Source organism: Choloepus didactylus, chromosome 5, assembly GCF_015220235.1.
Source record: "Choloepus didactylus isolate mChoDid1 chromosome 5, mChoDid1.pri, whole genome shotgun sequence".
Lineage (NCBI taxonomy): Eukaryota > Metazoa > Chordata > Mammalia > Pilosa > Megalonychidae > Choloepus > Choloepus didactylus.
Genome location: NC_051311.1, coordinates 165,892,888 through 165,906,692, shown reverse-complemented (window position 1 = coordinate 165,906,692; position 13,805 = coordinate 165,892,888).

The window sequence follows — 13,805 nt, the reverse complement described above, 5'->3', positions numbered from 1 at the left end:
GAGGAAGCAGCCCTCACTCCCGTCTGGAGAGATTAATCTTGTTTCATGAGAAGAATCTGCAATGGAATGTCCTAAGGTAAATGGCTTGAGGGACATTTATAATTATTTTCATGACCCACCCCCACCACCAGTTTCTGCTTCAAGACCTATAAATAGACTAAAGTCCCAACAGACCCCGAAGGATGAGGTACAAAGTGTGTCCCATGAGGAGGTACACTATACTCCAAAAGAGCTTTATGAATTTTCCAATTTATTCAGACAGAAATCAGAGGAATATGCATGGTAATGGATATTAAGGGTGTGGGATAATGGTGGTAAGAATATAAAGCTAGATCAGGCTGAATTTATTGATATGGGCCCACTAAGCAGAGATTCTGCATTCAATGTTGTAGCTCGAGGAGTTAGAAAGGGTGTTAACAGTTTGGATGTTTGGCTAAAATGTGAATCAAAAGGTGGCCAACATTACCTGAGGTCAAAATGCCAGAACTGCCCTGGCATAATGTAGAGGAGGGGATTCAAAGGCCCAGATAGATTGGAATGTTAGGGTGGATTTATCATGGAAGACCTGTTCACACACTTATGGAATGCCCTGAGGACACACCTCTTACAAGAACTGTGAGGAATAAATTTGTGAGACTAGCACCATCATCCCTGAAGATCTCTGTAGTTGCCCTTCTCTGTAGGTCAGATATTACTGTGTGAACTGCTGTCACTGAGCTGGAATCCTTAAACACAATGGGGATAATTGGGTCCCAAGTTGACAAAAGACATGTGACAGCAGTTAATCACCAAGGACAAGATGGGCAAGGCTACCATAATGGAAAACAGGCTCAAAACAGCAGTTTGAAGTACCTAGGAGTAAAACAGTAAAATTGACTGAACTTTTGTTTCAACTAACTATATAGGCAGAAGAATTCTAGGTCAAGTGAACAAAAGTCTCCCTTGAATTACAAAAATGGAGTGTCATGGCCCCTTAATCAATTCCCAGACTTGAGACAATTTACAGATTCAGAGCCCCTTGAATGAGGGGAAGTCTGGGTAACCTTGGGGAAGGACCCTGTTACACTGCCAAAAACTTATATTGTTAATCTTCCCCCCAGCCTTCCCCAGGGGGACCTATGGACTTTTAACAGGGTAACTGTACATTGGGGAAAAGGGAATGATCAGATATTTCATGGATTAGTAGACAATGGTTCAGAAATGACATAATTCCAGGATGCCCAAAACATCACTCTGGTCCACAGAGTTGGGGCTTCTGCAGATCAGGTGATTGATGGAGTTTTAGCTCAAGCCCTTCTCACAGTGGGTCCAGTGTGTCCTAAGAACCATCCTTTGTTTATTTCCGCAGTTTTGGAATGCATAATTGGAAAAGACATACTCAGCAATTGGCAGAATCCTCACACTGGTCCCCTGACTCATGGAGTGAGAGCTGTTACGGTGGGAAAGGTCAAATGGAAGCCACTAGAAGTGCCCCTGCCTAGCAACATAGTAAATCAGAAGCAATGTGGATTCCTGGATGGATTGTAGAGACTAATGCCACTCTTAAGGACTTGAAGGATGCAGGGGTGGTGATTCTCACCACATCCCTAGTCAACTCTCCTATTTGGCCTGTGCAGAAAACAGATGGGTCCTGGAGGATGACAGTGAATTATTGTAAGCTTAACCAGGTGATGGCTCCAATTGCAGCTGCTGTTCCAGATGTGGTATCATTGCTTGGGCAAATCAACACATCCCTTGGTACCTGGTATGCAGCTATTCATCTAGCAAATGCTTTTTTCTCAATAGCTGTTAGTAAGGACCACCAGAAACAGTTTGCATTCAGCTGGCAAGGCCAGCAGTATACATTCACTGTACTACCTCAGGGGTATATCAACTCTCCAGCCCTATGTCATAACATTGCAGGTATCCTCTCCCTCTCGCAAGACATCACACAGGTCCATTATATTGATGATATCATTTTGATTGGACCTAGTGAGCAAGAAGTAGCAACTACTCTAGATTTGTTGGTAAGGTATTTGCATGTCAGAGGATGGGATATAAATCCAACAGAAATACAGGGGCCTCCCATGTCAATAAAATTTCTAGGTGTCCAGTGGTGTGGGAGCATGTCAAGATATCCCTTCTAAGGTGAAGAATAAGCTGTTGCATCAGAAAGAGGCAAAATGCCTAGTTGGCCTCTTTGGATTTTGGAAACAACATATTCCTCATTTGGATTCCAGTCCATTTTCTGAGTGGCCGGAAAAGCTTCTAGTTTTCAGTGGGGACTGGAACAAGATGAGGCTCTGTGACAGGTCCAGACTGCTGTGCAAGCTGCTCTGCTACTTGGACCATATGATCCAGCTGACCCAATGGTGCTGGAAGTGTCAGTGGCAAATAGAGATGTTGTTTAGAGCCTTTGGTAGGCTCCTATTGGAGAAGAACAATGCAGATCCTTAGGATTTTGGAGTAAAGCCTTACCCTCCTCTGCAGATAACTACTCTCCATTTGAGAAACAGCTTTTGGTCTGCTATTAGGCCTTATTAGAGGCAGAGCACTTAACCATGGGCCACCAAGTTACCATGAGACCAGAGTTATCTAACATGAGCTGGGTGTTTTCCTACCCACGAAGCCATGAAGTTGGGCATGCACAGCAGCATGCCATCATAAAATGGGAATGGTATATATGAGATAGAGCTTGAGTGGGTCCTGAAGGCACGACTAAGTTACATGAGGAAGTGGCCCAAATGTGTATGGCCCCCACTCCTGCCACATAATCTTCTCTGTCCCAGCCCACAGCTATGGCATTTTGGGGAGTTCCTTACAATCAGTTGACTGAGGAAGAGAAAACTCAGACCTGGTTTACAGATGGTTCTGCACATATGCTGGTGCCACCTGAAAGTGGTCAGCTCTAGCACTGCATCCCCTTTCTAGGTTGTCCCTGAAGGACAGCAGTGAGGGAAAATCCTCCCAATGGGCAGTACTTAAAGCAGTGCACCTGATTGTTCACTTTGCTTGGAAGGAGAACTGGCCAGAGGTCCATTTGTATACTGATTCATGGTCTGTTGCTAATGACTTGGCTGGATAGTCACAGAGTTGAAAGGAAAATGGAAAATTGGTGACAAGGAAGTCTTGGAAAGAGGTTTGTGGATAGACCTTTCTGAGTGGGCAAAAAACATGAAGATATTTGTGTCTTATGTGAATGCTCACCAGAAGGTGACTTCAGCAGAAGATTTTAATCATCAAGTGGATAAAATGACCCATTTGGTAGATACCAATCAGCCTCTTTCCCCAGCAACTCCTTTCATTGCCCAATGGGCTCATGAACAAAGTGGTCATGGTGGTAGGGTTGTAGGTTATGCATGGGCCCAGCAACATGGACTTCCACTCCTCAAGGCTGACATGGCCACAGCCACTGCTGATTGACAAATCTGCCAGCAGCAGAGACTCACACTCAGTCCCCAGTATGGCATCATTCCCCAAGGTGATCAGCCTGCTACCTGGTGGCAGGTTGATTACATTGGACCACTTCCATCATGGAAGGTGCTGTGATTCATTCTCACTGGAATAGACAATTACTCCAGGTATGTGTTTGCCTTCCCTGCATGCAGTGCTTCTGCCAAAACTACCATCCATGGACTTACAGAATGCCTTATCCACTGTCATTGTATTCCACACAGTACTGCTTCTGACCAAGGAACCCACTTCACAGCAAATGAAGTGAGGGAATGGACACATGCTCATTGAATTCTCTGGTCATACCATATTCCCCATCATCCAGAGGCAGCTGGGTTGATAGAATGGTGGAATAGCCTATTGAAGACTCAATTATGGCACCAAGTAGGTTGCAGTACCTTGCAGGACTGGGGCAGCATTCTACAGGAGGCCTGTATATGCTCTGAATCAGCATCCACTGTATGCTGCTGTTTCTCCCATAGCTGGGATTCATGGGTTCAGGAATCAAAGGGTGGAAACAGGATTGGCACCACTATCACTCCTCATGATCCACTAGGGAAATTTTTGCTTCCTGTCCTTGCAAGTTTAAGCTCTGCTTGTCTACAAAAGACTTTTTTTCTAAAAGAAGGAATGCTTCCACTTGGAAACACAATAATTCCATTGAACTGGAAGTTAAGACTGCCACCTGGCCATTTTGGGCTTCTTATGCCTCTGAATCAACAGGCAAGGAAGGGGATTACTTTACTGGCTAGGGTTATTGATCCTGGCTGTCAAGGGGAAATAGCACTGCAACTACACAATGGAGGTAAAGAAGAATTTTCCTGGAATACAGGAGATCACCTAGGGCATTTCTTAGTACTACCATGCCCTGTGATTAAAGTCAATGGAAAACTGCCAACAACCCAATCCAGGCAGACAACCAATGGTCAAGAAACTTCAGGAATGAAGGTCTGGGTCACCCCAGCAGGCAGAGAACCACAGCCAGGTGAAGTGCTTGCTGAGGGTAAAGGGAACATTGAATGGGTAGTGGAGGAAGGTAGTGATAAATATGAACTATGATGTGATGCATTACAGAAAAAAGGACTATGATGGTATGAATATTTCCTCCTTGTTTTGAGTACATTTGTATTTGTCTGTAAAGCAAACATCTTTGCTTTCTTCTCTATCTTATCCCCTTATCATATGACATAAGCTGCATTGTTCATTTTGCAGTATTTAAGTCAAAGGAAATCAATTTTAAGAGTTAATGTCACCCAAGGACTTGTGCCCTATTCTGGAGAGATTTAGTGCATTTCTAGTTGTACACCAGATAGTGGAGTAATGTTAGGTGAGATATATATCTGCTATTGTTCTCTACTTAGCAGTAAAGTATGGTTTAAGGTACTGTGTATAATGGCCAAGTTGATGGGGTGGACTGTGATGGTTAGGTACCTGTGTCAATTTGGCCAGGTTATGGTACCCAGGTGTCTGGTCAAGCAAGGACTGGCCTAACCATTACTGCAAGAACATTTGTGGCTGGTTAATAAACCAAAAGGCTGGTTTATTAAATCATCTATTAATTGGCTGCAGCTGTGACTGATCACATCAATGAAGTGTCTTCCACAATGAGAGAATGCAATCAGCTGGATTTAATCCAATCAGTTGAAGACATTTAAGTGAGACAGATAGAGGACCTTCACTTCTTCAGCTAGCCAATGAAGCATTTCCTGAGGAGTTCATTGGAGTTGCTAGTTTGCTGCCTGAGTAGTTCATTGAACACCTTCATTGGACTTGGCAGTTTGCTGCCTGCCCTGTGGAATTTGGACTCATTCATCCCCACAGTTGTGTGAGACACTTTTATAAAATCTTTTATTTAGATATCTGTTGTTGATTCTGTTTCCCTAGGGAACCCTAACTAATAATTATGTCATTTCTTTTTGTCTCTCATTTCCTTTGTTGCATCCTCCTTTTCTTTATAGTTTATCTTCTGTGATGTATCTGTCTGATCCCTTTCTCATTTTGGTTTCTTTACATTTTACAAATACTTTCTTTGTGGTTACTCTGGGTTTTGTATTATACAACCTGCATCTATAACCTACTAATTTGAAAAGATACCAACCTAACTTCAATATCGTTCATATTCTCTGCTCCAATATCCCTCAACTTCCCATCTGTATATTGTTTTTGGACCAACATTACCTCTTTTTATTTTGCATGTCCATTATCAGGAAATATAATGTTTTCCTGTTCAATTGTAGTTTTACTTATCAGAATTAAGGAGTAGAGTTTAATATTGCAAATACAATAATATTGGGTTTTGCACTTTCTCTTTTAGTTACCTTTTCTAAAGATCTTCACTTCACATTACTCCACACCATTCTCTCCTTTCTATTCCTTTCAACCTGAAGAACAATCTTTGGGGAATTCTGTAGGACAGGCCTTTTGTGATGAACACTCAATATTTTTTCTGAAAATTTTAAAATCTCTGTTATTTTTGAAGGACAGTTTTTCTGGGTAAATCCATTTTGGCTGACAGTTTTTCTCTTTCATTACCTTAAATATATCATACCATTGCCTTCTTGCTTCCATGGTTTCTGATAAGAAATTGCCATTTAGTCCTATTGAGGATTGCTTTATGTGATGAATCACTTTTTTCTTATTGATTTCACAATTCTCTCTTTATCTTTGGCATTTGATATTCTGATTAGCATGTGTCTTAGAGTATGTATCTTAGGATTTATTCTGTTTGGAGTACATTGTTCTTGGACATGTATATTTATGTCTTTCTTAAGAGTTGGGAAATATTTGCTATTATTTCCTCAACTATTCTGTCTACCCCATTTCCCTTCTCCTGTCCTGGGACACCCATGATGCATATGTTTCTTTGCTTCATGCTGTCACTCATGTCCCCGAGACACTGACCAATTTTTCTATTCTTTTCTTCATCTGTTCTTCTGACTATATGATTTCAATTGTCCTGTATTTTAGCTTGCTTCTTTCTTCTGGCTGTTCAATTCTGCTCTTGTATGCCTCTAGTGTATTTTATATGCATTTTTTATTGTGAACTTTAACATATATACATAACTTTCAAAGTATGATTTAACAAGTAGTTAGAGAGCAAATTTCAAAGAATATCATAGGTAGTAGTTCCACAACTTCAGCTATTTCCATTATTGTAAAATATAACACATACAGAACAGTGTTAACTTTTGATGTGCAGGTCAACATGCAATTATATAGGTGCTATGGTTTGCTAATGCTGCTTATCATACAAAATACCAGAAATGGGTTGGCTTTTATAAAGGTTTATTTGGTTACAAAATTACAGTCCTAAGGCCATAAAAGTGTCCAAGCTAAGGCATAAACATGAGCATACCTTCACTGGAGAAAGGCCATTGTCATCTGGAAAATCTCTGTTAGCTGGGAAGGCATGTGACTGGCATCTGCTCTGGGGTTCTGGTTTTGAAATGGCTTTCTCCTCTCTTAGCTGCAGCCAACATTGGGGGTCCACAACTCCAAGAATATCTGAGCTAAGCCAGCCAGCTTCTGGGTCTGTGTCAGCATTTTTAAACTACAACCCAGAACCCATGAATCTCGAAGACAGTTGTATAAAAATGTAGCTTATGAGGGGTGACAGTGGGATTGGGAATGCCATAAGGACCAAACTCCACTTTGTCTAGTTTATGGATGGATGTGTAGAAAAGTAGGGGAAGCAAACAAACAGACAGGGGTACCCAGTGTTCTTTTTTACTTCAATTGCTCTTTTTCACTCTAATTATTATTCTTGTTATTTTTGTGTGTCTGCTAATGAAGGTGTCAGGGATTGATTTAGGTGATGAATGTACAACTATGTAATGGTACTGTAAACAATCAAAAGTACAATTTGTTTTGTATGACTGCGTGGTATGTGAATATATCTCAATAAAATGATGATTAAAAAAAAAAAATAAAGGACTCCAGTGATTAAATCAAAACCCATGCTGAATGGGTGGGGCACTACTCCATGGAAATTACCTAATCAAAATTATCACGTACAATTGGCTGGGTCACATCTCCATGGACACAACTTAATCCAATATTCCAACCTAATCAACACTAATACATCTGATCCCACAGACTGTATTAAGGAACATGGAGTTTTGGGGGACATAATATATCCAAATCAGCAAAACATATAATTTCAAAAATTCTTATGGGATACTGTTTCACAGTTTCAGTTCTTTCCTTATTATGCAATGTAGGGTATATACAGACAGGTAAAAACTTTCAAAGCACAATTCGACAAGTAGCTATAGAACAAATTTCAAAGAATGTTATAGGTTACAATTCCACCATGCTATTTAACTTCTTCTAGCTATTCCAACACCCCAGCATCTAAAAATATGTATATATTTATATAAAGTTTCAGTATCCATAGACCTTTGTTAAATCTTTTCTTGTTTTTGCTACCCCTTACTCTCACTTAAACTCTTTCTCCATTTTCAGGGTCATCCAGGCAGGGACAACCCTAACTTGTCCATATTGAAAGGGGGTGTTGACAATATGGGGAAGGGGGCTGCACTTGATTGTTGCTTTTAAAGAGGCTGTTGCCCCTGGGTTTTAGGACATGTCTGGTATAGGAACACTCTGGTGTATTCAAGTCTCTGAAAGATAAAAATTAGTGAGTGAATCTTTTATAGAATCTCAGGTAGGGACTTAGGAATTTGAGGATTACTTTTGGTAAAGGCATGGCATACTGCGGTCATTTGGGATGTCTAGCTAGAGCTTGCATAACAGAAACCTACAGGATAGCTTCTCAACTCTATTTGGGATATTTCAGCCACCATAACCTCAGCTTGTTCCCTTTCTTCTTTTTCCCCTGTTGGTAAAGTAGGCATTTGCAATCACTCACTGCCAGGACCAGGTTCATTCCTGAGTTGTGTCCCATGTTGCCAGGGAGATTAATTCCCTTGGGAGTCATGTCCTTCATTCTCCCTCATTTTTGAAATAAAGTCTTCCCAAATATAAAATTCTTATTTGACAATTATTTTCTTTCAGCAGTTTAAAAATTTCATCCCACCACCTCTTGCCTCCATGATTTTTGATGAAAAATCAGTGCTTAGTTTTATTGGGGTCCCCTTGTACAGAACTCATTGCTTTTCACTTGCAGCTTTCAGAACTTTGTCAGTCTTTTGCATTAGACAATTTGATAACCACGTGTCTGGGTGTGGTTCTTTTTGAACTTCTTCCATTTTAGGTTTGTCAAAATTCTTGAATATGCATATTCAGCTCTTTTGTTAAATTTGGGAAGTTTTCTGCCATTATTTCTTTGAATATTCCTTCTGCCCCTTTTCTCCATTCTTCTCCTTCTGAGACTCCCATAATGCATATATTTGCATGCTGGGTAGTGTCCCACAGGTCTCTTAGACTCTGTTCATTCTTTTTTATTCTTTTATCTTTCTGCTCCTCAACCTGAATCATTTCTGTTGTTTTCTCTTCAAATTCACTGATTCTTTTTTCTTGCATTTCGAATCTGCTATTGAAATCATCTATGGAAGTTTTATTTCAGCTAGTACATTCTTCAACTCAAGTATTTCTCCATAGAAATTCTCACATTGTTCATTCATTGTTTTCTCCAAATCCTTTAGTTCTTTCTCCATGTTTTCCTTTATCTCCTTGAGCATATTGAGGATTATTACTTTAAAGCCTCTGTCCAGTAAGTCCAAAGTCTGGTCTTCTTCCTTGACTGTTTCTGGACTTTATCTTGTTCTTTTATATGGGCAATCATTTCCTTTTTCATTGTTTGCCTTGTAAGCTTTTGCTGTGCATTATACATTTTAATATTGTAAAGTATTGAACCCTGGGATTTAGTCCTTGGGATGTCCCAACTAAGGATATGACCAAGATTTTCTTGAATGCCAGGCATTCAAACAAACCAGACAAAAAGCACCTTTTGACCTTTTGTCAAATTGATCCTGTTTGGCAAAGTCTGGTCTTCTTCAGAGCTTAGCTCTCCTACCAAGCAGGTCAGCCCAAGGAGACTGGGAAGGGCAGTATCTTCTCTGCCTTATCTGAGCCTGCCTTGAGCCAGAGTGAGAGAACCTGCTTCTTGACCTGGACATGTGCTTGCTAGAGAGACCAGGAATTTCCCATTTAAAGACCACAAGACTTTGAGTGAATGAGCTCTCTACTCCATTTGCAACAGACCTCTTCCCCTTTCTGGTGGTTTTTGCAGTGATTTAATGCAGTTAGTCCTCAGCCCTAGGCTTTTTCTCAAAATGTCCCAGCTGTCTGCAAGCACTTTCTTTGCCGTCAGAACAAAATCTGGAAGAGCAAGCCTGAGACATTGCCCCAACTCAGACTCTCATATTTCTGTTTAATAAATTAGCACTGATACACATCAATCCTATGATGCAAATAGGGACTATACTGCTACTTCTGTAACAATGCAAGGGACCCACAATGGGAGTTCAACTGGCTCCACCCTGTGTTATGGAGGAGCCACTAAGGATATCAGGAGCTTTTTCTATGGCTTTTGAAGGTATTTTCTTATATCAGCACTTGCCAGATAAGGGAGTCCTTTAACTGCTTTCCATAATTTGGAGAAAGAATACTGTCTTTAAGATTCCTCTGCTGCTTTTATCCCACAAGTATTGGAATAATTGCTGTCCTCAAAGACGGCCCAGAAAAATCTGAATTAGCTGATGAATGCTAGAAATCTGGATCAGTCCACACATGCCCAAAGTTTGGTGGACTAGTTCTTTATGCCCCACACTGACACCAGCAAGTTGAGCCAGGAGTTGGAATTCCAGTTCCTATTGCTGCCCATCACATGGCTTGGGGAAGGGAGATGGTAGCTGTTGTATGGAGGGTGCATCTCACCATATTCTCTCACAGTTTATCAGCCTCTTTCTCCCACTCATCACTGGATGCTGCTTGGTGTTTCCACACACTATAGAGTTCCAAAGTGCTTGTTTCAGACTCTTTCTGCCAGTTCAATTGTTGTTTTGGTGGGGGACTGATCCCTGGAGCTTCCAACTCTGCCATTTTCCCACAATCCTCTCCTTGATATATCCAGGGTTTCTGATGAGAATTGACATTGAATCTTATTGAGGATTCCTTGTATGTGATGAGTTGCTTATCTCTTGTTTTCAGAATTTTCTTTTCATATTTAGAATTTTCCATTTTGATTATAATATACTTGGAGTAGGTCTGTTTGGACTTAAACTACATGGAGTTTTTTGGGCTTATTGGGTATGTATGTTCATTTGTTTCATAAGATTTGGGAAATTTGGGGCCATTATTTCCTCAAAAACTTTTTCTGCCTTCTTTTGCTTCTCTTCTTCTGGGACTCCCACAATATGTATATTGGTACACTTCATCTTGTTGCACAATTCCCTTATGGTTTGATCACTTTTTAAAAGTAGTTTTATTGAGATAAATTCACATACCATACAATCCATCTAAAGTATAAAATCAATGTCTTCTAACATAGTAACAGAGTTTACATTCATCATCACAATCAATTCATGAACATTTTCTCCACTTTAAAAAGAAAAACCCCATACCCTCAGCAGTCACCTCTCAATCCTTCTCTTCTTCTCTAGCCATACATAGCAACTAATCTATTTCTGTCACAAAAACACTCTTCTCTGTCCCTATAAATTTATTTATACTTGCATTTTATATAAATTAAGTCAAACAATTTGTAGTACTTTTTGTCTATTTTCTTTCACTTAGCATAATGTCCCTGTTTTTATTTTTTTTTATTTTTGCAATTGAAGGAAGAATATTCATATATTACTATTTACTACAGTCCATAATTTGCTTTAGGTGTACTTTTACCCATATACCACCCTATTATTAACACACTGTAATAATATTGTACATTTTTTTAAGTCATGGAAGAACATTCTTATGTTTGTAGTATTGACCACACTCATCATCCACAAGAGAGTTCATTATATTATACTGTTCTATGTTTCATCCCTTGGCTTTCTTTTTAGTGGCATTCATGATGCTAAACTTTCCCTTTCAACCACAATTGCACCCACATATCATTGCTCTTAATTACACTCACTATAATGTGCTACCATCACCTCTATCCACTTCCAAAGATCTACAGTCAATCTCATTACAAATTCTGCTGAAAGTAAGCATCAGATCTCCATTCCCTGCCCTCATTATATCTTCTGTGACCTATATACTAGATATTAACACCATGAGTTTGCTAGTTATATTTAGATCATATTAGTGAGGTCATCCAATATTTATTCTTTGATGTCATTCAACATAATGTCCTCAAGTTTCCTCCATGCTGTCCCATGCTTTGACTTCATTTCTTCTTAAGGCCAAATTATAATCCATCATATGTATACAGCACATTTTGTTTATCCATTCCTCAGTTCGTGGGCACCTGTAATTTTGAATAATGCCACTATGAATATCCATGTGCAGATATCTGTTTGCTTCCCTGTCTTCAGTCTTCTGGGTATAAACCTAGTAGTGTAATTGCCAGATCATATGGCAATTCTATATTTAGCTTCCTGAGGAACTGCCAAATTGTCTTCCACAGCAGCTGTACTATTCTACATTCCCACCAACAGTGAATAAGTGTTCTATTTCTCCACATCCTTTCCAACACTTGTAGTTTTCTGTTTTTTATTAATAGTGGCCACTCTAGTAGATGTGAAAAAATATCATATTGTAGTTTTGATTTGCATTCCCCTGATACATAGTGATGTTGAACATCTTTTCATATGCTTTTTAGCAATTTGTATACCCTCTTTGGAAAAATGTCTATCAAGTCTTTTACCTGTTTTTTTTTTTTTCTTAATTTAGTTCCTTTACTGGGAAATTTTTCCTGCTTTTGTGTACAATCAGTTGTTCAGAGTTGTGCATTGATCACCACAATCAATCTTTGAACATTTTCATTACTCCAAAAGGTAAAATAAAATTAGAATAAAAAAGAATATCCAAAACATTTCATTCCTCTCCTCCCCTCATTTTTTGTTTACTTTTTTCACACTCATTCATTGTTTTTTAACTTTATAAAAAATAAAAAAGCTATAAAAACATTTCAAACAAAACCAAAATGAAGGAATAGGAAAAAAAAACAAATAACCTAAGACAACTACCTTGCTTCCAGGATGTTCCTACCATACCCCCCAAAAATAAACAGACTATAACCCAAGAAAGGAAAAATAAAAACAAGTAGCCTAAAATAACAACATTTCTGTGAACTTGTCCCTACTATACCTCCCAGAAATTAACAAACCATAGTCATTCCTGAGCATTTCCAGGACATTAAGTTTACCCTCCATAACTTATCTGTTCTTATTAGATTATTGTGCCCCCTTCACTATTTGCTGTCTATTGCTAAGTCACCTACATTCTACAATATGAACCAATTATTTTGCATTTTTCACATTGTTCATATTAATGATAACATACAGTATTTCTCTTTTCGTGCTTGGCTTATTTCATTCAGCATTATGTCTTCAAAAGGTTCATCCATGTCATCATATGTTTCATGACATTGTTCCTTCTTACAGCCATGTAGTATTCCATCATGTGTATATACCACATTTTATTTATCCACTCATCTGTTGAAGGACATTTGGGTTGTTTCCGTCTCTTGGCAATTGTGAATATGCTTCTATGAACATTGGCATGCAGATATCTGTTCGTGTCACTGCTTTCAGCTCTTCCAGGTACATACCGAGAAGTGCAATCGCTGGATCAAAGGTTAACTCTATATCTAGTTTTCTAAGGAACTGCCAGACTGAATTCCAGAGTGGCTGAACCATTATACAGTCCCACCAAGAATGGATAAGAGTTCCAATTTCTCCACATCCTCTCCAGCATTTGTAGTTTCCTGTTTAATGGCAGCCAATCTAATTTGGGAAAAATTAACACCTTAATGACATTTAGCCTTCCTATCCATGAACAAAGAATATTTTTCTATCATTTTAGGTCCCCTTATATTTCTTTTAGTAAAATTACATAGTTTTCTATATACAGGTCTTTTACATCTTTGGCTAATTTTATTGCTAGGTACTTGGTTTTATTAGATGCTACTGAGAAAGCTATCCTTTTCTTGAGTGTCTTTTCAGTTAGGTCATTAATCTTGTGTCCTGCTACTTGGCTAAATTTGTTTATTAGCTCAAGTAGCAGTGTCATTGATTTCTCAGGCTTTTCCAGATATAAGGTCATATCATCTGCAAATAATGACAGTTTTACTTCTTCCCTTCCAATCTGGATACCTTTTATTTCATTGTCTTATGTATTGCTCAGGCTAGCACTTCTAGCACAATGTTGAATAACAGTGGTGACAGCGGGCATCCTTCTCTTGATCCTGATCTCAGAGGGAAGGCTTTCAGTCTTTTGCCATTGAGTAACATGCTGGCTATGGA